We start from the raw sequence: 18226 nt of genomic DNA, 5'->3' as shown, positions 1-18226 counted from the left end.
TCCTGTTAGAGGGCTTGTGTCCAAGCACAATCTCACCCCTAGTTACAAGCCATAGTAGCTGACACTTGCATTTAATAGCACTCTCCTTATACATGAAAAAAAATTCAATTTGAAAACCCTTTGAGTTAGTGATATTTCTGGAGACATATTCCAAGTTTTGTGTTGTTTATACAGTGAAGTTAAATTCCATCACATGAGCCCAATTTGCATCTCAATCATTCTCTCAGGTAATGTACAATTCTGTAAATTGCATTAACTTACATTTTCCACAACACAAAATCTTTCTTACCATACCCCTCCACTGAATGTTTTCTCTGTTCCCTTCCCCTTTTCTGGTTGTCAAAACATGTCTTATCTTTCAAAGACCGACTGAAATATCTCTTCCTCTTTAAAGATTTTTCCTTCCTGAGTACCTTTTTCCTCTTTGATTCCTGTATTAGATTAGTTGTACAGATTAGTTGTATCTGTAATACAACTCATCAAAAGCATGTCTTGTTAGAGCTGTGTGCCTCTACCAATATTTTTTTTCTCTCAGTGTACATAGCTTGGTTTATGGATCATAGTATTTGCCCAATCAATATTTGGTAAATTACCTTGAATTGATTCACTGTTGCTGAGAGACAGTGTCCTATAATCAAAGAGCACAAGATCTGAAATTACAATGTTTGTGTTTAAACACTATCTTCAACACATTATCTGTGTGATCTGACCAAAGTTACTTAACCTTGCTAAGCATCAGACTTTTCATCTGTAAAACCTGGATAAAACTGTTTAACTCACAGATTTATGGTCCAGATTAATTAAAATGATATCTGTAAAAAGGTGTGTTATAAACTATAAAGCTCTGCACAGATCGTTGTTGTTAAAAGTTCCCAGTTGATTTGGGGTCACGTTTGATCAAGAATGGTGGTTTCACAGGCAAATATGGAACTTTATGCTGTTATTTCAAACTAAACAAGCTGGCCGGCTTCACTTCCTTAGACACAGAAGCCCCACTCACCATATCACAGCTGGATAGAGCTTGCTTTCCGATTCAATGCCTTTTTATAGCCACTTTTCTCACAAGCCAACAACACAGAACACACTCTTCCTGCTAATCAATGCCACATGTAGTACAATGAGCAATTAAGCCCAGGAAAAGGAAGAGGACATTAATAACAGAATGCTTGATTTCTGAGAGATTAGAACCTGAAGTTGTGTTTGCATTCTCTGTTGGAAGGTATAATTTAATTAGCCGACTTGGAAAGGTTTTAGATGTGATAGAAAACTAATATTTCACTTCTGTAATTTCACAGCCCCTTCCTTTCTCTTACTTTCCTTCTTCTTCCTAAGCATTCCTGGGTGCTCACTATATGCCTGGTGCAGGAAGCTTGGGTGACCTTGGACTACAAATGCAGAGCAAAAAGGCATTTTTAAAAAATACTTTATCGGAGTATAGTTGATTTACAATGTTGTGTTAGTTTCAGGTGTACAGCAAACTGAATCATTTATAAACTGAATTCTTATTCAGATGCTGGAAGTGGCATGTGTCTTTGTTCACATTCAGCGTGTTGGGCCTCTTGGTGGAAAGGGCCATAGGTGACTTCCCCTTCAGAAGGTGGAGTTCAGAACCCAACAATTTGCTTGGAAGGTAAAAACATGATGTGTCTCACTTCCCAGAAAATTTCAGGCATGGTGGGAGGTTGGCTTTGGAGAGGCCAGTTCTTATTGGCTTTTCCCAGAAAGCACAGGACCAAGATGTCTCAGTTGCTTGGGCAGAGGTCAAGATTTTCATATTCTAGTAGCTCACAGAAGCTTTTAAAGAGAAGAGTTCTAAACAATGCTAGCTGCTAAATAGGAAAAGAGGCTCAATACATTGAAATTCTGGCTGTGATCAATCCCACTTTAGGGAAAAATAGCATATAGGAAGAGAATACTGTCCAAGCCACCCCCTTCAAGGTGTTTCCTTGCCTGAGGTTGAAGGTAGGACATACCTCTCTCAGTCAGGGAGCTGACTTGGGGTGGGGGGCGTGTTACGGCATCCCAAACTTTCACTGTGAAGGCCTGAAGAAACTCCAGAGGGTTAAATTTAGTTAGCCTTACCCATCTTGATTGATGAAGATCCCACAGAAATGATCCAACTGCAGCAAGAATAGTCAGAACTGCCCAACTGCAAGAGCATCTAAATAAGGAGAACTTGACTCACCAAGCAGGTGGCAGTGGTGGGTTGTGGGTAGGGTTGCCAGATAAAATACAGAATGCTCAGCTAAATTTGAATTTCAGATCAACAGAAATGTTTGTTGAGGGGGGGATAGGTACATCCCAGGTATGCGTAAGACATACGTATCCCCCCAAAATTGTTGTTTACCTGAAATTAAAATTTAACAGAGAATGCTACATTTTCATTTGGGGAATCTGATCACCCTTGTTGGGGAAATTCTCTTGTTCCAGGAGGTTGGACATTCTTGTACTTGTTCTTTAGTAACACCTGAGGAGGGGTTTATATGTCCTGTTGTTTTCTAGAATCTTAGAGTCGCTTAGGAATCTGATTGCCTGGTTTGAGAACCCATATTTCCTAACATTAGCTTATAACCTTGGGCAAGTTAACTTCTCTGTGCTTCAGTTTCTCCATCTATAAAATGGGAATCACAGGAACAGAACCTGTCTCACACTGTTGTTGTCGATATTAAATTAACAGATATGTGTGATGTCCTCTCAACAGTGGTTGGAACATAGTAAGCGCTCAGTAAACGTTTGTTGAAAACAACTTAGCTATTTATTATTATTTTAGTAGTTCAGCACTCTATGGCCATGGGCCGTCCTGCTGGGTAGTAGCTAAGAGCAGCAAGAGAACTTCAGTACCCTAGTCCTTTAGTGTTCTTTCATACCCCCAAGTACTTCGGCCTGCTACTACAAGCACCATGACAGCAAACAAAGTCATGGCACCATGAAGAGATATCGTGCTCACATTTGGAAGAAAGCTGGTGCTTCTGTGAGGTTAGCAGCTACTTCTAGTGCAGAAGCAGCTTCAAATCTGCACAAGATAATGGAAATTGGCAACATGGCTGAGAGAAGATGGCATGAGGCTGAGAGCAGGGTAGATCTAGATCCTTCTTTAGTGAGACCACTTATTCACCAACTTTCCAGAGAATCAAGAACACTGAGACTCATTCTTCTGTCTTCAGATGTAATGTTTGCAGATGATTCAGTGACCTTCTCAGCTCAGGCCGACCCGGCACTGTCCTCTCTCCCCAGCTCAAGTGAGGGCCTCGGCTTGCTTTCCTTTTGTCTTTAGAGCTGCTTCCACTGTCCCTAAAGCCTGGCTGTGTGGTAGGATGCATTTTCCCCAGTCTCTTGGTTTCATATTATTTCTAGAGATAAGCACATGTGGTCTTCCGGCTTTGAATAGTTTTAAATTTACTCTCTGAGGGGGACGGAAAAAACGAGCCCTGTCACAGCACCACTGTGGAGTGACTGGAGCACTGGAACTGAGAGCCACAATATGGACCTGTCATCTGGCTCCGTCCCCAGCCCGTGACGATCGCATCATGGCTGGCTGGTAAACCTACTTGGATCTCAGTTTCCACCTGGAAAAAGACCGTAATTATATTCTGTGCATTCCCTACCACATAAGGTTGCTCTGAAAGTCGAAAGGGATGATACATGTGAAAGAGCTGTGTAAACCATCCAAACACCAACAAGTTGTTATTGTTACTTCTCACAGCCTGTGAGAGATTGGAAGCTTGTGTGAGAGACGTTACCATATGCTTTCACACACTAGAAATGGGGTACTTGCTCATTGCGAGAAAAACCTTCAAATTAAAATGATAAATTCAAGAGTGAACTGTGCTGCATCTGAATCAAATATTTTTATTGCTATGGCCTGGGTGCAATTCAGTATGTCACCCCTGAGAGAATGTCATTGCCTCTAAATAAACTTCCCTGGCCCCTACAGTGAGATATGAGTGCCAGAAAGTGGCCATGTACCATAAAATTATAGAATCTGTCTCAATACGGTTTCCAGTGCATCTACCAAGATTATATTTTAATTTCCTGTGGCCAGGGCAGCATCTCCAAATGCCCTCTTTGCTAGAACTCCCAGGAATGCTGGAAATACAAGCAGAGCTAAATCAAAAATCTTAATTGAAAGACAAAGTTTAACCCAATGAGGGGCTCACAAAGATTGGCAAAGGTTACTTTCCTTCTTCAAAGCACTAGATTAACTGATACCATGAGAGCGCTTTTTTTTTTTTTTTTTTTTTTTTTTTTGCCGTATGCAGGCCTCTCACTGCTGTGGCCTCTCCCGCCGCAGAGCACAGGCTCCGGACGCGCAGGCTCAGCGGCCATGGCTCACGGGCCCAGCCGCTCCGCGGCACGCGGGATCCTCCCGGACCGGGGCACGAACCCGTGTCCCCTGCATCGGCAGGCGGACTCCCAACCACTGCGCCACCAGGGACGCCCCCCGAGAAGCCCCCCATGAGAGCTTATTTTATACACACCTCCTGCCCTTATCACCACAACCCAAGGAACGGCACGGCTCTCTCCACTACTCACTTTTGGGTCCCTTCAACAAACAGTAGCCATCAGTTTTATTCACTCTATTCTGTATCTTTGCATAAATATACAGATAATTTACAAAACTCTTCTCATGTTTGTGAAATAGGAGAGTACAGCCATTTTCCTTTGCCAAATCTCTTCTTTTCTCTTTGAACAATCTTATTTCTTTTGGAGGATCTATTTTCCTTCTAACTCCTTAAATCTTCTCTCTGGTGCTTTTTTATCTGTAGCCGTGAGGGAGGGAGGAAAGGAGGAAAGGAGGAAGGAAGGAAGGAAGGGAAGAAAGAGAGAAAGAAAAGGAAGGGAGGAAGGAAGGAGGGAGGGAAGGAAGGAAGGAAGAAAGGAAAGAGAGAAAGAGAAAGAAAGAAAAAGAAAGAAAGGAAGATTTGCCTGTAGGAAATTTCTAACATTCTTCTGGGCCCACATATTAAAAATATTTTATTTTAATAATAATTGTATAAACTTGTGTACAACACATATTCATAGTGATAAGATTACTACAGTAATAAGTAGTTAACGTATCATATTCCCACATAGTTACTGCTTATTGTGGGTGATGTGAGCCCCTGAAATCTGCTCTTAGCGTAATTTCCGTCTTTGATACAGCATTGTTAACTACAGTCATCATGCTGTACACTAGATCTCTAGACTTATTCATCCTACATAACTGCAACTTTGTACCCTTTGACTAACATCCCCCATTTTCCCCACTTCCCCAACCCTGGCAACCACTCTTCGACTCTCTGCTTCTACATATTCAACTTTTTTAGATCCCACATATAAGTAAGATCACCCAGTATCTGTCTTTTTGTGCCTGGCTTACTTCACTTATAGCACAATGTCCTCTACACTCCTCAGTGTAGACACCCGATCCATTCTGTTGCTATTTGGACAAAATTCTCTGTAATATGGATTGGCTTTTCCAAGCCTGCTAAACTGCAGACGCTTTAAAAGTAAGTAACATTGTAAAACAATTATACCCCAATAAAGATGTTAAAAAAGAAAAAAAAAGTAAGTAACATTCTCCTGTAGTCGCGCTGCCATCCTTGCACTTGATGTGCTCCTGTGGCTTTTGCCAAAGGAGCTGTTCACTAAACAAGGGCCTCGGTCAGAGGTGTACCCTCAAATGTACAGAGTGCGGGTCAAATCGTTAGGTATGAGACAAGGTCTTTATCATGGTCTGAGGTGGGTTCATTTAAATGAAGCTTAATTCTTGGCCACACCCTAGTCTGAATCGATTTATTTTAATGGCAAATGAAATTCCACTAGGCTTTCTTACAGATGGAACTCTTTCTGAATCATCCTAGGCAGAAACCTAGCACTGAAGGTCAAAGAGCACAGACTGTCTCTTATTTGCATCTGTTTCCATATTCAGTGAGGCAGTGCGTGGTAACTTGTCACTCGGTGGACCCGGGGAAGGTGGGTGGGCCTGAGGAAATGGGAAGAGCCTGTCTGCATAATGAGTGAGCTAGTTGGTGCAGGAGCGTTACTAGATGTCCACAATGGGGGCGCTGGATCATGAAGTAGAAATTAAATTCGGAGAGCAGAGGAGGCGTGAGTAAAAGAAGGCCTTACTGAAGTTCATGGGCCAAATCCTTGTACAAAGCACACATTTGAGATGTTCACGGAAGCCAGAGTCCTGCAAGTCATTTTACAGAGAAAATGAGATTAAAGGAGTCCACGGTTTTTGGAGTAGATGACTAGGTTCTCCGTTTTCTATTAACAATTGTTCTGCGTCGTGTATATTTTGAAAAATGACTTCCTTTCCCACAAGCATCACAGATATGTAAGGGCAAATAAGCATACACATGTGCAGGCGCACACACACACACACGCATACGCACACACATGCACGCGCGCACGCACGCACGCACACACACACACACACACACACACTATAAGGAAATAAGCAAACCTATTTCACTGTTCCAGGAAAAGAGCTCCTCGGACCGAGGTGTACTAAACAAAATAAAACAAACCCGAACAAGACCAATTTTGAAACCTATTTTCAAAGTGTGTGTCTTCAGACTAGTCCTGGTTTCCGTCACCTCACACTCATCTCCGGTTCTATAGCTAAAGGCAGAGAGCACATTCCTGCTTCTCACTGAGCTACTAAAGTTGGCATATCTGTGAATCTCAAAAGTTTCTCCTCCTCTTTACTAGGAGAACAGTGCATTGAACACCAGTGGCAGATATTTATGATACAACTCGTGACTCCGGTTTTTTGTTTTATGATTTTTTTTAAGAAAGAATTAAATCTACAATACTAAAGCCCCAAAGGAGCCCCACTCTTTCAATCAAATTAACATCTATCTTTACTTATGTCATGGTCTCCTTGTAAACATCACAATGCGTATCTGGTGTTTCCAGCTACTAAATGAGGGTTGAGGAAGTGGTGGGTTAATTGTATCAAATGCAGAGTAATGATGGTTTTTTCTCCTGGAACTGCACCGTTTCTTCACGCCCAATTTTTAATTGCTTTTCAAGAACCAACACAATTGGCACCTTCTTTGTGAAGCTTGGGTTATTGAGACTGCATGTGGGGAGAGCTCCAAATGCCGAGATATCATGCTGAATGTCACAAGACACTGATAGATCTGCAAAAGCTTGGAAAATATCACTCACAAGAAATAGTCCTAGAGAATAAGGTCACAGTGGCAGGCCAATTTCTCTGCTGATAATGTCTTCAGTTGACATGATGGTAGAGAGTGGCTGAGATTGGGAGAGGATTGTGACAGGATGCATTTGGATGGAGCTGGCACCTAGCTTTTATAAGTTGTTTGTAAGAAGATATTCTTTAGTGCCGGGCCAGAGGTTTTGCACAGCCATCAGTCTGAGTGCTTGAATTATCTGTGTCTCATCTTCATATTGATCGAGAGAGAATGATAATGCACTATGGGTATCTGAACAGCTAGTTCTGGAAACAATAACAGTGAAATCTTGCCCTTCTATTTCTATCTTTTAACTACGCTTGAGGCTACTCTTCATTAAGGCACTGCACAGAGATTGACTAGCAAAAGAAGTCGCCTGTCTCTGGACAGGGTGACCTCACTGTCACAATTCACTGTCTCCTCTGATGGAAGAGCAATGCAAGCGCTTCAGTGGGGCAGAACACACCTGGGCTGATTTCTGAAGAGGAAACATCTACCCCTGCTTTGCTCAGATATAAATAAAACCTCCTTAAAATAGATGAACAAGAATGAGGCAGGAAATTGGAAACACAGTGCTAGGCATTTTCATTTCGTTTTATGAAGTTTCTTGTTTCTCAGAAGACGCTAAGCTCTAGATGGAGAGCTTGTTATAAATGGACGGAAAGGAGAATTTATTTATTTACGTGTTTGTTCATTTGCTTTGTTTGTTTTAATTTTAATGAGCTGTTCAGTCATGCAGCCAGGGTCGATGCTTTCAAAAGCCTGAGCTGATTGGTTCCTTGGTTAGGAATGGAAAACAAGATTCATACCAGCCACTGTAACTTACACAAAAGGATGGCGTCACGACCGTGGAGGACCCTCTTCCTTGGGCTCTGCCATATGCCTATAACACTGCTCTGGAGTCACAGGGCTGCTCTTTCAGCGCTTCCCTCTCTGCCTTATTTCTCAGCGGTGAGGTGAAGAGTAAAAAATCCGTTTATTGTTCGCGTTTAAGATCTGCTGTTTAGAAGCCCACCTTCTAAGGAGATAAGAGAGCCTTCTTGCTTTTTTGGATCATTCTACACATTATGCTACTTCCCAAAATTCAAATGTGACTCATCTGATTCTACAATGAGACCCAGACATTCTCGGGAGTTTTACACCATGGTTGGTATATGAAGTTCAGCCCAGGAACATGGGCAGTGTCTGAATTCTCATTCACGGAAAAGAGCAGTATGTGGAAATTAGCCTTTCTGAATCATGACTCCAGCTGTGCAATTCACACACTGTATGATCAGGAGTTAGTCTCTCCATTTCTCTGGATTAAATTATTTCTAAGGGTTAGTCTAGCTTTGGTATTTATTTCCAATTGTAAGCTTCTTGGGACTGGTTAATAGCATATTGATTTCTCTCTCAATCGACAGGATTTGACCAATAGGATGTGGTCTCGGTAAATAGTTATCAAAAGAGTGAATGAATAAATGGAATTTCAGTAAGTGCTGATCGTTAGCACCGTCTGCATCACTGTTAGCAGCCTATGGCCTATAGCCTTAAAATACAGCACCAGTTTAGGGAACTGTTCCCATCCGTTGCTCTTCATAATCTCTTCCAAGGGGTTAAAACTGTATAGAGATCTGTGATGGTTAATGTTACGTGTCAACTTGGCAAGGCTATGGTGCTCAGACTTTTGTTCAAATGACTAGATGTTGCTGTGAAGGTATTTTTCAGATGTGATTAACATTTAATAAATCAGTGAACTCTGAGTAAACACATTACCCTCCATGACGTGGGTAGGTCTCATCCGATCAGTTGAAGGCCTTAAGAGCAAAGACTGACGGTCCTCAAGATAAAAGAATTCTGCCTGTAGACTGCCTTCAGTCTTGAGCTGAAAATTCAACTCTTCCCTAGATCTCCAGACTGCTGGCCTACACTGCAAATGTCAGACATGTCCCCCAAATCACATCAGTCCATTTCTTAAAATAAATTAATCTCTTTCTTTCTCTCCATATTATAAAACACATCCTGTTTGTCCTGTTTCTTTGGAGAACCCTGACTGATATAATACTTACGTATGTTTCTGATAAGATAGGCATCGTTGGTATATATACTTATTTAGATGCCCAAAGCATCACCCTGCTAGCTTGGAAGCTCACCTTCACTTCTCGCAGCATCTTGTAACATCCACTTTCTGGTTTATATAAATGCTTTGGAACCATGGATTCCAAATCTGTCTACCTCATGCATCCTTCCTTGTGAAAAATTAACAGATAAAATAAAGGTTTGTTCTGCATTAGAGAAGTCTGGCAAGATTTTCCCTCGTCACTGATGTGACAATGTGTTCAAGGAAAACAAGGTAGAGTTAGGAGGTCAGTGACAGCCATCTCTGTGGTCACACAACATTCAGTTCTCCATCTCCAGCATTAAGCCATGTAAGGGGCACAGAAGGTCCTCAGTGAAATTATGTGGGTAAATGGAGTTGAGGGCTTCAAGCTTTACAGTAGTTGATCTCTCTTCTCTCATCACTTTCCTTCCTCATTTTTTCCTGCTCTTCAGGTTCCTCCATCAACTTTCCTTTCTTCTCGCTCCCCTTTCTCCACATTTACTCCACAAACCCTTCCAGGCTAATCTCCGCTACCTAACATATGCACTGATACTTCCAAATATGATTTCCATTTTCACCTCTGGGATTGACTCATCCATGCTACTCTATATAAAATAGATAACTGGGCTTCCCTGGTGGCGCAGTGGTTGAGAGTCCGCCTGCCAATGCGGGGGACGTGGGTGCCCCGGTCCGGGAGGATCCCACATGCCGCGGAGCGGCTGGGCCCGTGAGCCATGGCCGCGGAGCCTGCGCGTCCGGAGCCTGTGCTCTGCAACGGGAGAGGCCACAGCAGTGAGAGGCCCGCGTACCGAAAAAAAAAAAAAAAAAAAAAAAAAAAATAGATAACTAATAAGGACCTACTGTACAGCACAGGGAACTCTACTCAATACTCCATAAAAACCTATATGGGAAAAGAATCTAAAAAAGAGTGGATTTATGTATATGTACACGTGCTGTACACCTGAAAGTAACACAACACTGGAAACCAACTATACTCCAATAAAAATTAAAAAAAAAAAAAAAAAAAAGGAAGTTCAGACTCCCTCAGCACTGCCAACACCTAACTGGAGTAAATCCCTCCTTAGTGCTTCCAAGATATGTGAGGGTATCTCTGTATCAGCGATTATCACCGTGTGTTGCAAATATTGTTTACATCTCCTGCCCCATGACCAGAGTGTGCTTTCCTAGAAAGTAGGATCCAATTCAATTTGATTTGATTCGATATGTCCAGGATTTAGCCTACAGTAAATTTTACTTAACATATGTGAGATGGCTAATTGATCAGATGTAAGAATTTATGATATGCATACGTTCGGAGCTTTCTTTGGCAAACAAAAGATTTAATGATTATGTGTTCTAGGTGGAAATGGATTGATGCATTTAATGAAAATAATTCACAGAGAGACATGACAAGACTGATTGAAAATGTAAAAGTACATAAAGTACAGACATGATTATAGCTATATATAAATAAAGTTCACAAGTCACACCAAATCCATTCACATTATATTGCATCAATATATCTAGGCATTTGGATGACTACTAAGTCATGACGCTATAAATTGCCTATTATGTAAAGGCCATTTTGAAGGATATCCCGGGCTTCCTAGGAGTAAATAACCTTCCCACTCCAGAAGGAAACATCTAGCATGGTATTAGTTGCTTTATGCACATGAACTAATGTATTCTCACAACAAGCCTAAGAGGTAGGCATAAGGACCCTGTTGAAATCTGAGTTTCTGCCATGTTGAAAGGCTCACTTATGGTCTGACAGGTTACAGGTGGTAGAACTGGGCTCTGAACTGTTTTCTGTTTGACGTCAGAGATCGCAATGGCTGTTCTCCTCCAGGTCATCTTGAAGAAACACCAGGGCTGTTGTCACTTGAACCAGGCATTAGCTCCATGGGGACATGGATTATGCATTCCTTTCACTTTCCCTCCTTCACAGCATAGGGGCACAGTGCCCTGTATTGGGAAGGGCTCAGAAATCCTATCACCCATTTGCAGACGTGACAGATGCAAAGCCATCTTCACTGTCGCTTCATGCATGTTATGACTTGTATTGTTTATCTCCTACGATTGCTCAATTTTGATCCTGCATAATCCCTTTTTGAGAAACCCTCTCATTGTGTGCAGGTGTTATCTGTGTATTTTTCCTGTTCATACTGTATTTGAGCCACACAAATCTAGAAATGGAAGTGGAAGATAAAGGGTGGAAACCCATTACCAGCTGGCAGAACGTGAGACCTTTTGTGTGTCCCGGGGCGAGAATGTTGAGTCAGTTCTAACTCCCTTTCAAAACTGCCAGCCTTCATCAAAGAGCAGACTTTCCCGAAACAACTTACTTGGAATCTGACAGATTAATAACAACCCTCCCACAAGTGTCTCCTCACATCCTTTCACACTCACTAGTCTCTCGGTCTTCCCTGAGATGCTCACGGGTCTGGTTCTCTCAGTTCATTCAGGTCTCTGTTCACATGACACCTAATTAGAGAGGGCTTCGTTGACCATCCTTATTCAGTAGACAGCCTGGTTATTTTCTCACCCCTAGTCCAGCTTTCTGTTCCCTTATAGCACTGCCCAGCACCTGCCACCTCATATATTTCTTTGCTTATTCATTTATTATCTGGTACTTCCACTAGAATACAATCTTCCTAAGAGCAGAGAATGTGCTTGTTTCTATCATTGCTGTATCCTCAAGGCTTAGAAGACTGCTAGTATTCGGTAGGTATTCAATAAATATTTTTAAGAGTAAAGTAATGAACGATCATCAATTATGGTAACCCTAAAGGCAAGTATCTGATGCTTTGTATCCTCCACCACCATTCACATGTGCGCCCGTGCACGCGCGCGCGCGCGCGCACACACACACACACACACACACATTGTTATCATCATTATGAACCTGCAGGATAGCATAGAATAGCTTGCTCTTTCATCTCAGACTGGTCGTTTGCACCATGGAAAAGGTCCTAAACAACATGTTTTAGGAAGAGATAGATTAATTAATGAGCTATGTTGTTTTCATTTTCTTTGAATAATACATATATTTTATATTCCTGAGGGTGTGTCTAGTTCTCATCAGCACAGGTCCAAACAAAGTTGTATTGGCAGCAACAAACATCAAAATCTCCCTGCTGCTGGAAGCCCGGTCGAATTCACCATCCCTTCATTGCTCGCTAATGTTTGGAAGAGAAAATTCGATCTCATGTTTTGACTTACCAGCTGTTAGGTGGTCAATGGCTACTTTGAGTGGCAGCCTTCCAGTGCTGGAGAAATCGTAAACCTCACACCAACAAACCAAGCAACAAGTTGGAGGTGTCGGGGTCGGGAACTGTAGACGGAGATCTCTCTCTCCAGCGGAGCGCCGTCTTGTGATTCTCCCCTTTTCCACCTGTTCTCTGTAAGCCGATTGCCAGCTCTAACATCTGTGTGGCGAATGAAGAAATAGGGACCGTCAGCGAAACCTGGTAAGTTTACCTAACCTGCAACTGAGTCTTTCATTTACCCATACTGATATAAGATTCCTGTTGGAACTTTTTGTCCTTTTGTTTTTTTAAAAAGCAGGTGGTTGAAATTCGTATTTTAGCCTTTGGAAAACCTGCAAAGAGGACAGTAGACTCACACGGTCTGGAAAGGGGGTGCTCAGATGGATCAAATTCCAAGACTGTGTCATCTTCCTTTAGGTCCAGGGCTGACCTTTGGAGAGGAGACCTGAGCTTTAGGCTCTGAAGCTGTGGTGCTGTCAGGAAGAGATGGGCTCTGTCTTAAATTAACAAAGACACGATGATCTATTCTGGGTATTAATATATGTTTGTTTCCATAGATACCAGATTAGGAAGACTAATTATACAAATATCTTTTCCAAATGTATTCAAGTTCTATCTCTGATTTGCTAAACCTCCTAGCATCTTAGTCAATTTCTTTCTCGTTTCTCCTTCAAGAGTATGCAAATGCTTTATTAAGCCTGTAATAGAGATTATATGAATAGAAATGGAATTTCATTTATTGTGAAGATATGAATCTGCTATTCTTCTGTGTGGTAAGCAGTTTTGAACATATGGACTCCTCATGCTAACAATGTATATGTCTCAGAGAACTAGTTTGTTCTAGTAACAAACACATATATACATATTTAGACACGTTTGGATCTCAACTTTTTTGTCAATATCTATTCGCTGACCATAATGTATAAATAGGAACTGATTTTTTTTTAAGTAGAATTATATCTCTACTTTCATCCCAGTACATGCTTTCTGAAGGATGAAATATATATACTTCTAGTGATCTGTACTTATGCTTTTATTTTTCTTCACTTAATACTTTAGAGGGTGACACTAAACCTCACCAAAAAAACAAGCAAGCAAACAAACAAACAGAAAAAAACACCTTATCCCAGGTGGCCAGGCCCCTGGGGCCACTTATTTCTTACACCATCCTAAGGCCAAGATAGAAGCGGATGCAATGTTGATTCTTTCTAGATTCTCCTTTGAAGATGGAGGTCCACCAGCAACAGCCCTAGCAACTACCTGGATATTTCGAAGTTGAACAGGTTCACCAGTGTGAACATCAAGTGAGGTTGTATATTTGAGATGACTCTGGGATGAGACTTTCATGTTCTATTATTTCAATGCATTATTATTATGCATAATAACAGTCCCCTGAATGTAAGGAAGACATTTTCCTTCTCGAAATGCATCCTCACATATTATCTTATTCTGATCTTCAAAGGTACAGACACATAGTTATCCAGTTTCTATCGAAAAAAGATATAAGGTATTGGGGGCTTCCCTGGTGGCGCAGTGGTTGAGAGTCCGCCTGCCGATGCAGGAGACACGGGTTCGTGCCCCGGTCCGGGAGGATCCCACGTGCCGTGGAGCGGCTGGGCCCGTGAGCCATGGCCGCTGAGCCTGCGCGTCCGGAGCCTGTGCTCCGCAATGGGAGAGGCCACAACAGTGAGAGGCCCGCATACCGCAAAAAAAAAAAAAAAAAAAAAAAAAAAAAAAAGATATAAGGTATCGAAAAATTACAAAAAGGAAACTTGCGTGGATCCACTGAGCTACTTACACATGGACAATTTTCAGTTCTAGAACCCAGGTCTCCAGATTCCCAATTGTATGCTAAGTGTTCATGAATACCCCTTCATCTGTGCTTCATAAAAGATCAAGTATTGTGGTTAGAACTATAATACTCTATTATTTTTTACAATAAGTCATACATTCATGCACTTCTCAAATATGTCTAAATTTTAAAAGAGCAAATATATTGTAAATGAAGTAAAGCATATGTATGCGTAGAAATACACACACACACATTCACCACACCTTTCCCCCCTTGAATTTTTTTTCCTCTTTTTACGTCCTTTATTCATCTAATTTCGAAGCTGAGTCAATTAGAAATCTAATGGATGCTACCTCAAAGTGCTCTTTTTTGGGGTAGTAACAAAATGTTATTAAAATTTCTATAACTTAAAGCATGGACTTTTAGTTATTTTGCCACTATTAACGTTAACACAGTGCATTTCTTGATCATTTAAAGATGGAACACATACCAAATTAATAAGAGGTCAGAAAATTTTAACAACTGTTTAACAATCAGTCAAGCACTCTGAAATTATTTCTCTCTTAGTAATTATGATTAAGTATCTGTAGAAAGCAACTGCATGCCAATTCTCAAAGCTGACAATCAACTAGTAAATTGGTGTGTTTTGGGGTGATACTTTAAAAAGTGTAAGAAGAAAAAAGAACTAGCAAAGGGGACCCTCTTGGTAAGATTGTTACCTGACAGGACCTGTAAAGGAATTCCTCAAGGTCGAAAATTGTTTCATGAACCATCACTTCTGATATTCAATTAACCCCTTTATAGGATTAAATATTCTGTTTAGGAATGGCATTTATTAGAATCATGAATATACTCGTACTCAGAACACTGGAGTCCATGTCACTTTCTTTATTGACCAGATATCACCTTGTTTCTTAACTTTCCCATTTGTAAAACTGAATCCAGTGATACCAGTGATAATAAGTGACTTCTAAGCATCTGGAAAATGTGAAATATTTGTTTCCAGCACAATAAAAATCTTATTATTATTGATAGTACTATCCATGCTGTATTACTGTTCATATACCCCCTACTTTTCCCCAGTATATACTTTACAACTTTACCCAGAATCTTTTTTTTTTTCCCCAAACACTATTCTTCCACCATAAGTAATATTGAAGCTCATCTAAAAGATTGCCAGGTAGTTCTTTCTATAATTACTCTGGATATTCTTTTTTTTTTTAACATCTTTATTGAAGTATAATTGCTTTACAATGGTGTGTTATTTTCTGCTTTATAACAAAGTGAATCAGTTATACATATACATATGTTCCCATATCTCCTCCCTCTTGCATCTCCCTCCCACCCTCCATATCCCACCCCTCTAGGTGGTCACAAAGCACCGAGCTGATCTCCCTGTGCTATGAGGCTGCTTCCCACTAGCTATGTATTTTACGTTTGGTAGTGTATATATGTCCATGCCACTCTCTCACTTTATCCCAACTTACCTTTCCCCCTCCCCGTATCCTCAAGTCCATTCTCTAGTAGGTCTGTGTCTTTATTCCCATCTTACCCCTAGGTTCTTCATGACCTTTTTTTTTTTTTTTTTACATTCCATATATATGTGTTAGTATATGGTATTTGTTTTTCTCTTTCTGACTTACCTCACTCTGTATGACAGACTCTAGGTCCATCCACATCACTACAAATAACTCAATTTCGTTTCTTTTTATGGCTGAATAATATTCCATTGTATATATGTGCTACATCTTCTTTATCCATTCATCTGTTGATGGACACTTAGTTTGTTTCCATGTTCTGGCTATTGTAAATAGAGCTGCAATGAACATTGTGGTACATGACTCTTTCTGAATTATCGTTTTCTCAGGATATATGCTCAGTAGTGGGATTGCTGGGTCACATGGTAGTTCTATTTTTAGTTTTTTAAGGAACCTCCATACTGTTCTCCATAATGGTTGTATCAATTTACATTCCCACCAACCGTGCAAGAGGATTCCCTTTTCTCCACACCCTCTCCAGCATTTACTGAGTGTAGACTTTTTGATGATGGCCATTCTGACTGGTGTGAGATGATATCTCAATGTAGTTTTGATTTGCATTTCTCTAATGATTAATGATGTTGAGCATTCTTTCACGTGTTTCTTGGCAATCTGTATATTTTCTAGGGAGAAATGTCTATTTAGGTCTTCTGCCTATTTTTGGATTAGGTTGTTTGCTTTTTTGATATTGAGCTGCAAGAGCTTGTAAATTTTGGAGATTAATCCTTTGTCAGTTGCTTCATTTGCAAATATTTTCTCCCATTCTGAGGGCTGTCTTTTCGTCTTCTTTATGGTTCCCTTTGCTGTGCAAAAGCTTTTCTGTTTCATTAGTCCCATTTGTTTATTTTTGTTTTTATTTCCATTCCTCTAGGAGGTGGGTCAAAGAGTATCTTGCTGTGATTTGTGTCATAGAGTGTTCTGCCTATGTTTTCTTCTAAGAGTTTAATAGTGCCTGGCCTTATATTTAGGTCTTTAATCCATTTTGAGTTTATTTTTGTGTATGGTCTTAGGGAGTGTTCTAATTTCATTCTTTTACATATAGCTGTCCAGTTTTCCCAGTATCACTTATTGAAGAGGCTGTCTTTTCTCCACTGTATATTCTTGCCTCGTTTATCAAAGATGAGGTGACCATATGTGTGTGGGTTTGTCCCTGGGCTTTCTATCCTGTTCCATTCCATACAAATTGTGAAATTTTTTGTTCAAGTTCTGTGAAACATGCCAGTGGAAGCTCGATAGGGATTGCATTGAATCTGTAGATTGCTTTGGGTAGTAGAGTCATTTTCACAATGTTGATTCTTCCAATCCAAGAACATGGTATATCTCTCCATCTATTTGAATCATCTTTAATGTCTTTCATCAGTGTCTGCATACAGGTCTTTTGTCTCCTTAGGTAGGTTTATTCCTAGATATTTTATTCTTTTTGTTGCAATGGTAAATGGGAGTGTTTCCTTAATTTCTCTTTCAGATTGTTCATCATTAGTGTATAGGAATGCAAGAGATTTCTGTGCATTAATTTTGTATCCAACGCCAAGACCCATTATCTCCATAAGTGGGATTCATTGTAAGGACAGTAGGGCACGGGGGAGAAAGAGAAATTCTTTCATCAGTGATACAGCCATGCCTCACAGGGAACCTCTCTATGTCATGCTATGTTAGTAACTCTGGAATTATGGCCTCCAATGGATGTGCAAAATTAGACGGAGTGCAGGGAGAAAATGTATTAGAACATCTTTTACATTTAAAAAAATCTCACCATTATACTTTTTAATTTTGAATGGTTTTCTGATAATGTATATCATAAATTATGGCAGTCATCTAAGTTATAAATATATAAATATATAGTATTAGTTGTACGTGGCAGAGAGAGTAATGCTTACCAGATATTGATTCCTTACATTTCCCAGCCTTATGCAATTAAGTGGGTTCATTTGACGAGTCCTAGGGAATAAAATCTGAGTAGAAGTGCCAAGTGGTGTTCCCAAGTTGAAGCAATGAAAAGTCCATGCATAATTCTCGAGTCTCCCTTGCCTCATGGCATGTCTGCATGTTCTAGATGGTGTAGCTATAGGGTGCCTGGGTCCCACAGCTGTATACAGCAGAGAAGTGGATAAAAAGTGTGTGTGGGATGTAAAACTTTGTTAGGTTAAGACACTGAGATGTTGGAGTTATTTGTTATTGCAGAATAGCACAAACTTCCCTGACTAGTAAAGAGGAACTACTCAAGTTTTTTTGATGGAGTGAGCAACTTATATAATTTTTCTACCCACTTTTGTTTTTGCTGACTAACCCTCTCTTTAGGTTTCCCACAAGATACAATCTGATGACTTCTCTAATCTATAGACAGCCACGCATCTTTAGTC

The 18226-nt window shown here is 40.6% G+C and overlaps 1 long non-coding RNA gene across 1 annotated transcript in view; it reads right to left on the bottom strand.

The window, feature by feature from the left end:
• Positions 1 to 12695, bottom strand: part of LOC136792182 (uncharacterized) — an 84684-nt gene extending 71989 nt beyond the window's left edge. The window contains exon 1 of the long non-coding RNA XR_010835633.1: positions 12490 to 12695. This is a non-coding gene — a long non-coding RNA (uncharacterized lncRNA). The remainder of the gene's footprint in view (positions 1 to 12489) is intronic.
• Positions 12696 to 18226: the final 5531 nt, after the last annotated feature.

Source organism: Kogia breviceps, chromosome 11 (genome assembly GCF_026419965.1).
Source record: "Kogia breviceps isolate mKogBre1 chromosome 11, mKogBre1 haplotype 1, whole genome shotgun sequence".
Lineage (NCBI taxonomy): Eukaryota > Metazoa > Chordata > Mammalia > Artiodactyla > Physeteridae > Kogia > Kogia breviceps.
The sequence above is the reverse complement of the archived record's forward strand: the minus strand, read 5'-3'. Positions and strand labels throughout refer to the sequence as shown.